The following is an 11,844-nucleotide window of genomic DNA, read 5'->3' on the forward strand; positions in this document are numbered from 1 at the left end:
ACTACCTCTAACATCTACATACCAACTGCCCTGGGACAAAGCTCTGCCTGTGGAGAGCTGCATTACCATCAGTCCCAGAGGATCTGCCCGCAGCGTTGGTCACCTCTGATCAGAAACTACAGGTGGAGTCACAAGCACTTTATTATAAACTTTATTTCCTTGTAAATATTCCTTTTATTGTACGCCAAGGGCCACGGACCGGGTCACCGCTGCTGTGACACATCCCCTTTAAATACCAGCCCGATACCGAATACCCCGCAGCCCTGGCAGGCGATCCATTTTGGCGTCACGAGCAGGATGAACCGACAATTTAACAAGGGTAACGTGCGCCTAATAGAATGTGCAAAGGAGTGAATTTATCGTACTGTATAGATGGCTGCCGTTGCTGTTCCACACGGTGCACAGTGAGGCGTGCCGTCCTGGGCGATACCAAGACTATGACGCGAAAGACGGTGGCTGCCCCTTGCCTTTAGTTCTATGTGACTCAATCATGGCCAACAGCCAGGGGGGGTTTGGCTCCTGTCTTGGTATGGCGGCAAAGGAAAAAGGCTCAGCCCCCAGAGGAGTGCAGAAAAAGATCCACTGGCAGGAAAAGAAGCGGAAGAGAAGTGTGGACACCAGGAGGATGCCTTGGTGAGCGGTGGATGGAGGCCTGTCGGGCACAGGGTGGAAGCGGAAGGCTTCCCCGACCAGGAAGATAGAGGCTTCACCCAGTCATCTGCAACTGACCTGGCGCTCCTGGAAGGAGAGGTGGAGGAGCTGACATGCCACTTCCTGAGAACACAGCTTACTGCTGGAGAGAGCCACCGGGCTCTGGGTACCCACACCATCAGTACCCTCTGCCCCGGAATTTGCAGCCAATAACAACGGCACTGAAGGAGCAGGTATGTGTGCTGCCCCCGGGGAATGGGACACCCTACTGGGATCCCTAGAACCACTGCCAACCCCTAGACCTGGCAAGGTGATGCTTGATGTAGCCTGGGACCAGATGACAGACTCCAGGGGTGGGCTACTAGAACCAGTAAGGCCCGAGTACCTGCTTCCATTGGTGTGCCGCCGACCGGAGGTGATCCCATGGGAGAGCAAGGGACCAGATTTAATGGGATTCCCGGTAGATGTGGAAGAGTTTTGCCGCCGGCAGTTGCTGAAGCTAGAGCAGGAGGAGAGAGAGCATCAGGCTCGCTGGGAGGCAATGGAGGCCCGGAACTTGCAGGCCAAAGCCCAGGCCCACAAAATGCACATGGAGAGCCGGAACCCACTGAGTTGGGGTACCGTGGTGAGCTTCAACCTGGACAGAGGTTGGGGGTTCATCAGGGAACCAGGCAAATCACAAGATCTATTTGTAAACCGGCAGGATGTGGAGCCCCATCTAATTAGAGGACACCCAGATTGTAACCTTTTCCTGGGGGAACGCGTGCCTTTCACCCGGCAATATGGCGAAAGTGGGTGTTACTCCCTCAATGTCAGGCAGATCCCGGAGGAACTGCTAGCTAGGAATGAAAACCTGGGAGCAGTAGTACTCCCGTCCCAAGGCCTACATTGGGGGTTTTGGGACGGGTCCCCCATTTTGCACTTAGAACTTAAGAAGAACACCTCTATGCAGCCGCAGCTCTGGCCCTGAGTGCTGGCAGCAGCGCTGGGTGTTGAAGCAAGAGACTCGTGCGAGTTTCGCGCATCACCCACGGTAGTATGATCCCGGCCTAAGTCCCACTCCTGAATTTGGCGTACAAACACTGATGCAAAATACTGACCAGCTACTGATTTATGAATGAGGCCTTAAATTAACTAGAATATTTAATTGCATAATAACTGTAAATGAGGCTTCTGATCACTCAGATTCTCAGAATTCATATGCACACAGGGACTTTATTAGTATGATGAATGTCTCATCATAGCCTGCAAATGAGAAGAAATGTACCACATTTTTTATGTACAACTTTGTAACGTTTTTAGCTTTCACGTCTCTCAGGAACAACGTACCAAGTGTCAACTGATGTTAACATCTAGGCAAATGCACTTGCCAAGAATGAACATGGTCTGATTGTTGACATTCTGTGTAGAGATAGGAAATATAAGCAGAAATATTACTGTGATTTCCTAATTAACGGAAGCACTTCAGTAGCTTGTCATTAAAATAACTGAAATATCTTAAAACAAACTTGGTGCAGTGTGAATATAAAAATAGATGTTTTGAGCCCATATTTAATTATACAGAATGCATTCAGACCATTCCAGAGCAGCATTGCTGGTCATACATTTACAGGCAGGTGACATAATCTTGAGAGCTGTTTACTTATTGTCTGAAAGCATACACCTCACAAACAGTTCTATGTTTCTCTGTTTTCTGTTTTTGTAAAACATGAAGGTTTGTTTAACCTCTGTCTGTGGTGATTTTATCTAGTACTCTTGGACTTTAAAGGGGGTTTTACACATAGCGATATCGCTAGCAATATCACTAGAACGTCACCGATTTGGTGACGCAGCAGTGATATTGCTAGTGATATCACTATATGTGATACTTACCTCCGACCGGCTCCCCCACTGTCTGTCGCTGATCGCGCGAGATTGGGCGGCTCCATTTCTCGTCGTCTGCTTCCTGCTGGGCTTCCTGCTGGCGCCGACGAGCGACGTGTGGAGGCGGGCGAGAGGACGTCAGGATCGCTGTGTGTGAAAGGTAAGTATCGTCCGCTGTATCGCTGCTGCATCGCTGTGAGATCTGCCTGTGTCGCAGCTCACTAGCAATCATTTAGCGATGCACCAGCAATCCTGACCGGGTCATATCGTGGTCGGGATCGCTGGTGCACCGCTAAATGTAAAAGGGCCTTTATATTCAGAGTTTATGGCCCATTGTTTGATGTTTGTATCTCTGATTCATCTGATCTTGAAAGCTGGCCACTGGAGGGGTAAGGTGAAACCAGAATTAATACATAGTGTAAATCACTATATAAGGCCAGAGAAACATGACTGAGATAGAAGAGGAAACTTGGGTAACTGTATGTGTACAGTGTTGTGATACCTGTATAAGTGGGGACGCCCGTGCACTGTTGTGAATTTCCCAGGGGTTTCCTGTCTTGGTGTTGCTTCTCTAATATTCCAGATGGATGATGTTGAAAAGTTCCTTGGTGATGATGTGAGAATATATAGATAATCTTTATATGTACTTATTTATTATATGCATTTAATGTTAATATGTACTTAACCTTTGTATGTTAAAATATACAAAAGTATACGACTTTGAAATAAAATTGTGTTATATCGCAAGTAGTTGCCTTCTTTAAAGCCGTATCCGAACCTTAGTGTTAAAAACTTGGCAAAATACTTGGTCTTTGAGTGTCTTTGGCATTATGTGGGAAGAAGGGATCAAATTAAAATGAATCGTTCACCAGATTTTTGTTATCTAATCTAAGAGCACCGCGATGTAGGGACAGAGACCCTGATTATAGTGATATGTCAAATGATCAGCTGTTTGCTGTAATTTTAATACAATTACTGTTTTATTAGCAAGAGATTATCACTAGAGTACTACTTGTCCTAATGACAGGTTGTCCAATCTGACCCCACCACTATTTGGCAGCTGTCTGCTTATGCTCAGTGTGCACAGAAAGCTGTCAGTCAGTGCTATGGGGGATATACGGTGCTCAGAATTCAGATAACTGGAAGATCTGCAGCAGTTAAAACAGTTTTTAATTAAAAAAACTGCAGCACTAAGTAAATCAGGTTAAATCAAGTTAAAACACCTGAGATCAAGGTTACTGTTCCTATATTATGCTTCTCTCAAATAGAATAACAAAACTTGGTAATGGATTCCTTTTAATATGAGAACATGTAAGGCAATGTAAAATGTTCCATATTTGTCATCATGTACCTGCATACATGTAGTTTACAGAATACAAACTTAAAGGAAAGGGCTTGGGCAGCCCTTTCAGGAAATTTAACTTTTATTTCTATACGTGGCCCTGTTGTGCTGTAAGCCTCGGAAAATGTATAGTCGCGTGCCTGCACGTCAAGCATATGTAAATTGCAAATGAATATTTACCCCATCCTCCACCCATAATACCATCCACCCCTCTGAACTGATGTTACTGATTCAGTCAGATTGCCATATAACCAAGGATCACATCGCAATTCTCAGACTGGCCATCTGCTCTCTTGATCTGAAAGTGACAGCTACATAGAAATACATGCTGTTACGCTTATGCCAGGATAGCAGATGGCCAGTCTGAATTATGATGCAATCCCCAGGCGTCTGACTGAGTCAGTGATGCCTGCACAGAGGGGTAGGTGGGATTATGGGTAGGGGAAGGTGTCACGATAATGTGAATATGATCTATGGTTTCCCTTATTAACACACCATTCCAGAACGTTCCACACACACTGAGCTCTGCTGCATTCATAGCTGCACAGAAACAAGCGACCCCCCCTCCTTCCCCCTCACAAAGCAGTACAACGACACACTGGGGTCTTTGTCGACCCCCCCCTTCCCTCACAGCGTTCTTCTCCCCTGCCTAGCTGTAATCCAATACTCTAGTGTGTGATCTCCTCACCCTTCCCTAAGGAATGTTGTTTGTCTTCCACATGTGCTGTGGATTTCCCATAGCATAGAGTTAGAATCTAATCATTTGGACATAATGTGACGCCAGTTTATGTTAGGAATCGGAAAATTACATATCTGGGATGTGCTTTGACGTAGCTTTTTAGCCTGGCTTTTTCCAGACTTCAGCATCAGCAGAATCCGAGAAATGGATTTCTCCTGAACCGAAGTAAATAGACAGTCCATGTTTAGAGTCAATAGGAAGCTAATATCAAGACAAGATGAGTGATGGTTCTGGCATTATTCTGCTAGGTTCTCCTGCCCAGTTATGTAGCCAAGAATTTTTCAGAGCCAAAATTGCAACTCAGAGAAAAGGGGAGGACACCGGTAACTCAGGCCCTTTAGTGATGTCATGACCCACAACTATAAGTTACTGTCAGTCTCAGTCTGCCTGGGGAAACAGATACAGAGCCACTCTGTAATGAATTGCGATGTTTGGTTCCTCCCACCAGCCTGGTCTGCCTGAGATGATCTAAGCAACATGTCAGTTTCTTTCCGTTAACCCCTTTTTTTTGTAATTGCCTTGTACATTCTTTAATTGTCTCATATTGCAAAATCTTTTTATACCTTCTGTAAGCATTGCCTACCTTTTTGGAGTAAAATATAAAATTATTAGCTTCGTCTTCTCCATGCTCTATAACAAATTTACACGTGTCTGAAGTTAATTACACTACGAATTTGGATTGGCTTCGGACCCCTTTATTAATTTAGAAATTAATAGAGAAATCGGAGCTGGTGGCAGAAAAGTGTGTTCTGGGATAAATGGGTACGCTGGCAGTGACGGACCAGGTTTTATAAGCTATTGTTTGGCTGCAGCCAGAGCATTTATAATTCTCTTGCTGCAGCATGCCTGATAGCCAGGCCACAGTGACACGGCCCATCTGGCGACCAAATATCCGAGGTGCAGTTCCATGACTGACCTGAGGGTAAGGGGGCATCAGACAGCTGTGAGTGCCAAAGTGGAACCAGAAAGTGGGATATACATAAATCCCTGCAGTTCGTGACATTTTGTTGGCAGAGCAGTAGGATAACTAAAATAAGCCCCTGCAGTAAATTGATAGGTCAATAGCCTTGTTTGCTTTTCCTGACAAGAGAGGTGAATATTTATTTCATAATTACATGTGCCATGGCAAGTCAAGCATATGTAAATACCAAATGAATTCCCCCCCTCCCCCCATAATCTGCCCACCTCTCCCGGCCTGCATCACTGATTGTTTGCAGTCAGACTGATATGATACCCACCCAATGATTGCATTTCAATCCTCGAAGTGGCTGTCTGCATTTTCCCTGATATTTAATGCGTTTATTGGTGCAGATTTGAATTATCGTTTTAAAATGATGTAGAACAGAAAACCTTTGATTCTATACTTTAAAATCCAACTGCAATCCAATTTTCACATATGTTTTTTCAGGCTCCCTCTAGAAGTCTATATTAAAAAAACAAGCAAAACTTAACAATTCAACAGCTTCTTTCGATGCAAAAAAGGCAGAAGGTTTTCATGAAATCAGATCCACTGTCACAGCACTGTTGAAGGATCTCTTGGGGCTAGGGGTTCCATCCCTATTCCTAAACCTATGGGTGCCCTAGCTATCTCTGCTTCCTGGATTACTTCTGATGGTGAAGATGCTGGGGCCACGTTCCTTGCTGCGCTCCTAATGTATACAAACTGTGTACTGGAATAATCTCTCCCAGAATACAGCGGGTCAAGGACAAAGAACACATCAGTTTGTCAAATAACTACTTTTTGCTAACAATAAAACCTGAGAATTCTGACAACACAAGAAGGAAATACAGTTAAATTCCAAACACACCTAGCCTGGGTTGACTAGGACCAATGTACTGCACAAACAATAGTCCTAGGATATTCTATCATATACACTATAATTTGCCTTACCTGTGGTTGTGCCTCATGTGGTAACTGAGAGTTGCCAAGGGCAAAGGTGTAATTAGATGGATGCAAGAGGCGGTCCCTGCAGCAGTGCAGCACAGAGATTCACAAACTTAACAATTATCTAAGATTACAATTCTGTTCATATAGGCTACCTGTGCACAAGTTCCCCCCTAATGAGGTGAGTACTTAGCTCTGGTTTTCACAGTCCTACTAGCAAACAATGTCTCTAGCTGAGAAGCTATGTTTGACGCCAAACTCTCTCTAAAGTCTGTGTGCACACTGCCACCAGAATCCCTGTGGTGGGGCCTGAGCTCAGGACTTACCAACCAAAAACTGAATGTAGCAGAAGGCAGTCGATAATCCGTTCACTCTTTAACCGGGAGACCGAGGAGTGGATCATGGACTTGTCACCTGGAGTGTTGTTTCATCCGGATCAAGTAGAGGAGGGCAATGCATGTCACAGCAGATGCTTTGGGGAGAATCCAACTCTGCATCCAACCCTAGCCTCCCGCGTCCCAAGGTAATGCTTCCTTTCAAAAAGTAGCCACACGAACAGGTACACTTTTCTCCAGTACTCTGATCAGTTTCTAGTGCGCAGCGAAGATTCAGCTTCCAGGATCGCAGTGGATTGAACTCTCTCAGACCTCTCCCACTTCCTTCTCTCTCACTTCCTTCTTTCTTACACTATGAGGTCTGCCACAGAGTGGATTCAAGCGGAAACAGTGACCTCTGGTGGCTGGAGTCTGATACTACAGTCATTGCCATCTCACATGCCACCCCACTAGAGGTTGGCATCCCCGACACACCTTCCCAGATGAAATTATCCTGCACAAAGCATTGTGGGGTTATGCCCGCAGTAGCCCGAGTAGTTCTTTGCAAGATCGGGGATGTCATCTCCCCTTGTGTATTATCGCTGGTATTGAAGCAGTCAATTCTACCTGTATGTCGCCCCTGAGGGAAACCATAGATTGTGGAATAGTCTCTCTGGAGGGCAATATTACAACAGATGGGACCTCTGTTTGCAAGGGAGCAGGTACAGTCCACCCATCAACAACTATGACTAGATTCGCCTCCCTTGGCTCAGGTTCAGGTGTTGCCTTCACGACTACCAGTTCTTTAAACTGACACTGTCGCAACATGTTGTGATGGAGTTTTCTAGTTGGCTCCCCCCCATTTCCACGGGTTCCAGCTCATATGCACGTATATTTGCACCTACTTTCGTTTTTAGCGCATACTGTACCGCATCCCACCGGTCATCTAACTTTCCAGACCGCTTTTTGACTCGGACCAGCACTCTTTCCCCTGGGGCAAACATTTTCCTCTGTACCAGTCTCTGATCATGATGTGTCACCTGTCTCAACCAATCATCCACCACCCTGTACACCGCTCTTAGGCACCGCTGATGCTCCTGGGCCCAAGTAGTAGTGATGCAAGGAGGAATAGCCATGGGATCAGGCATATTTGGTTTTCAATCTCCATACCTGCCCTCCCGAAAATCAACATGTGGGAGAGTACCCTGTTGTGCTGTGCACCCAATTGTTATAAGCCCACATCAGTTCAGGCAGGTACTCAGGCCATTGGGCAGTTTGCTCATTCTTCAGGGTCTGCAACATTTGCAGGAGGATGTGGTTGAAACATTCACAGTCATAGTCTGAGAAATAAATAATTGGCATCAGCAGTCTCGTTGACATTTCTAGGCACAAAAAATAATAATTCTGTACCCAAATAGAACACCTTCCTCTGGTGCATGCAGGAGACCGGACGTTATGTGCACAAATGGTGAGGCCACAAGATGTTGAAAAGGTGTTAGATTGGATGGCTGAGAGTACCTCCAGTTTCTTCGCATTATCTTCCACCTGGTCCACTGCAGAAAGTGCACAGTTGGCACCTGAGAACCTTGGTCATCCAGTTTCTACCTCACCACCTTGCAAATCAGACAAGCAGTCTGAGCCCCAAGTCATGCAGCAGTCACTTCTGCTTTTGGTGACTCCACTGGCTTGGTTCTGTGGCCCATCTACCTAGCACTGCCCCGGAAGTGGAAAAGACTTCGTGCACTGATGTCCAGGAACCTGTTTATGTTAGCGCATGAGTATGTGGGAAGGCTAGTGCACACGGTCAAGGGATGATGAGATCCTAGACCCCACATGGAGCTAAGGCCATCTTTGTGAATGCACATTTTGGGGGAAGAGTAGATGGCCATACTGCCACAGCAGCACAGCAAAGAGAGAGCAGGGTGCAAACCCACGGCAGACGTCCCCTAGCCAGTACATCGGCTGCTACTGCCAACCGCACAGCTGAAATCAGCACACAAAAGACAGCTCAATAGAGCTCATTGGCAAGGCATTTCTTCAGGGAAGTGCTACCGACAAGTGACTGGTTGTTTGTACTCTGTGCCATCAGACCCTGAAGTGAAGCATAAATGTTCTGAACCTGAGCACCATCTGTATGACAAGGCATCTGAATTCCAAGCATGATGTGCAGTGGAGTACACACCTTAAAAAGCATGACAGATCTGAGCCTCCTCCTGCTCCTTCTTCTGCTGTGGACTCTGCCTCTTCCCGTTCATGATGAACAGGGACCTGTTATGAATGAGTCACTGAGGAGAAAAAAACAAAAAGCAAGCTAAGCCCAGAAACCCGGAGAGTTTGGTACCTAGCGGATTGCAGACCCCTGATCCTATCCACAACAACTAGCATTAGCCGTGGAGCATGCCTACGGTGGTCCTAGACGCCTCATCACGGCCGGAGAACTAAATAAGCCTAAAGAAAGAAAGGGAAAATCTAAACTGCCCCCCTAAGCAATAGACAGCCCCCAACATGTATTGTCGGTGAAACAAGATGAAAACACAGACACAGGCAGAAAGATAGGCTGAGCAAACGATGGGGACCTTGCTAACTAGAAAGGACAGGAAAGAAAAGCTGCTGTCTGCAATCACGCAAAAAACCCTGCCAAAAAGAATGTCCAACACGTCTGATAGAAAAAGGCCCTGAAGTTGCTAGACTTCAAATCACTATATCAGCACTCAGGTATATTCTGAAGACAGAGCAAAAGAGATCAACTGATCAGAGACAAAAATGGGGATTCAGCCCAGTCCCAGCCAGGGCTGGCTGAACACAAAAACTAAGTAAACCAGACAAAAACTCATAAAAACAATAGCAGAGAAAACTTAGCTTTAGGAAGGCAGGAACCAAACTGGAAACCAGGAACCACAGTCAGGAAAATTACCAGCAAGAAACTAGGGAGTCGGCTGCCTTAAATCCAATCAGAAACTCCTGATATCCAATCGCAGTCCTCTTCCTCAGGTGGCCGGTCTCTGCCATTTAGATCAGCTTCATTACCTCCCTTCACCAACAGAGGGAGGCCAGATAGAGAACTCACTACTCCTCTGTCAGCACAGCCAGCTCCATAACCCTCACCAGAAGCCAGAGGAAAACCCGAAAATGAGCTCACAACAGGGACCCTTGCCTCACGCAAAGAGAGGATGTGACAACATCACCACAACCACCGCCATCAGTGTCTCTGAGCATCTCCACACCATGTTATGGAAGTGTTCAACTTTCCATCTCCAAAATCATAAAAAAAAAGGAGATAACACCCAGCCACCCACAAGACATAGCCCTGAATGACAGCATTTCCAATTTACTGGCCTTTGAAATGCTGCCATTCAAGCTGGTAGAGACGAATAGGTTTAAAATACTGATGGCGGTAGCTCTCCTGCAGTACCTTGTTCCCAGGCACCACTACTTTTCCAGATGGGACATTCCTGCACAAACATGTTGCGAACCAAATCAGGTGGGCACTGCGCAATGCTGTAGGGAAGTGGACTGACCTATGGACCTGTCTGAAGAGGAACAGCAGATGTAAAATGTGTAGCAAACATCTTTGAAGTGAATTCGTATATACATGTGGGGAGACAGCTATAAACAAAGAAAGATGGTGAAGTACTGGGTTTTGACCATTAGGGGGAGACAAAGAACAGCAGTAGAAGGAGACGGTGCACTACTAAGGTTTAGCCACTAGAAGGAGACAGAAGGAGGTAGGGAAAGGGTAGGGAAAGGACTTAACAGCAGCAAATGCTAAAGAAACCGCAAAGTCATGTCAAAGTCAAAGCCGCAGGACAGAGGAAGCCTGGGGGTACCAGACTGATGGACTCGGACAGGCAAAGCGCTGTGGTGGTAGGCCTAGGGCAGCCACAGCGATAGAACCGCGAGGGACGTCAATTTAAAAGGGAGAAAAAGGTGCAAGGTACCCGGGCCTGTGTGTACGGAAGCTGTTGTGTTGCTGTGGTCATCGGGAGGATGGCCAATAAAGAGGACCTGTTGAACACACATCGGTTTCTGTCTACAGTCTGTTCGCGGCAAAAAGGGACCACCCCCAGCCAGCACACGTACCTACAATGCCATAAGTGGCAAGGTCCACATAAACACCGATACATGGACCAGTAAGCACGGCCGGAGACATTTCATCTCCCTAACTACCCACTGGGTAAATGTAGTGGTAGCTGGGACTGAGGCGGAAGGCTTTCTAGCTCATGTCCTACCACCACCTAGGATTGCTGGACATTTCTCTGTCCAAGTTTCCTCCTCCTACTTCGTTTCCTCCACTGCCTCCTCATTTGGTCACAGGAAGAAGTGCACCACCATTGTAGTGAAGACAGTTCATATTTTCCATGTGCACAACTTAAAAAAACACATTCTATGTGTATTCTGCACCCGTGTCTGTGATAGTACTGTGCATAACCTAAAGTTTAAATAATTTTAAACTGTGTCGGTGCGAATGATGTGCGGGAAATGTGAAAACATGCTTTGTGGGTGAAATTTGTTATCACTTATCACCTTCTGTGGGTGAAATTTGTCATCACTTATCACCTTGTGTGGATGAAATGTGGAAATATGCTCTGTGGATGAGATTTGTTATTTGCTTCTGTGGGGGTACTGTGTAGAAAAGCATCTGTATGAGTAGTGTGCCTAAAAATAATTTTACTCTTCCTTTGTGTCTGGGACTAATGCGGGAACCCTGACTGATCAGCCTGTGGGTTTAATGTGCATTGCCCTCTTTTCCTAGGTGCAGGGAAAGGGTCAAAGGAAGCGAAACTCCACCCCCATTTAATTTTGCATGTGGGTCATTTCCGGTCCCGGGGGGTTGTATACTCCTCCTCCCCCTAAGGGGAATATAAGGCGGGGCCTGAGGCAGCCGGGCCTCTTTGAACCTGGGATCAAGAAGCTTCACACTCCCAGTGGTGCGTGAGGTAATTGAGGTTAGGGATGTCCTTACCATTAGAAGATGTCATTAGAGTAAGGGTTGCAGGGAAGGAGGGGGTGGCTGGCAGTGTTATTGCTGGAGCTGGGTCCAAGTGTGCCA

This window comes from Dendrobates tinctorius, unplaced genomic scaffold, assembly GCF_039654945.1.
Source record: "Dendrobates tinctorius isolate UK_male_01 unplaced genomic scaffold, ASM3965494v1 ptg000015l, whole genome shotgun sequence".
NCBI classification, from domain to species: Eukaryota; Metazoa; Chordata; class Amphibia; order Anura; family Dendrobatidae; genus Dendrobates; species Dendrobates tinctorius.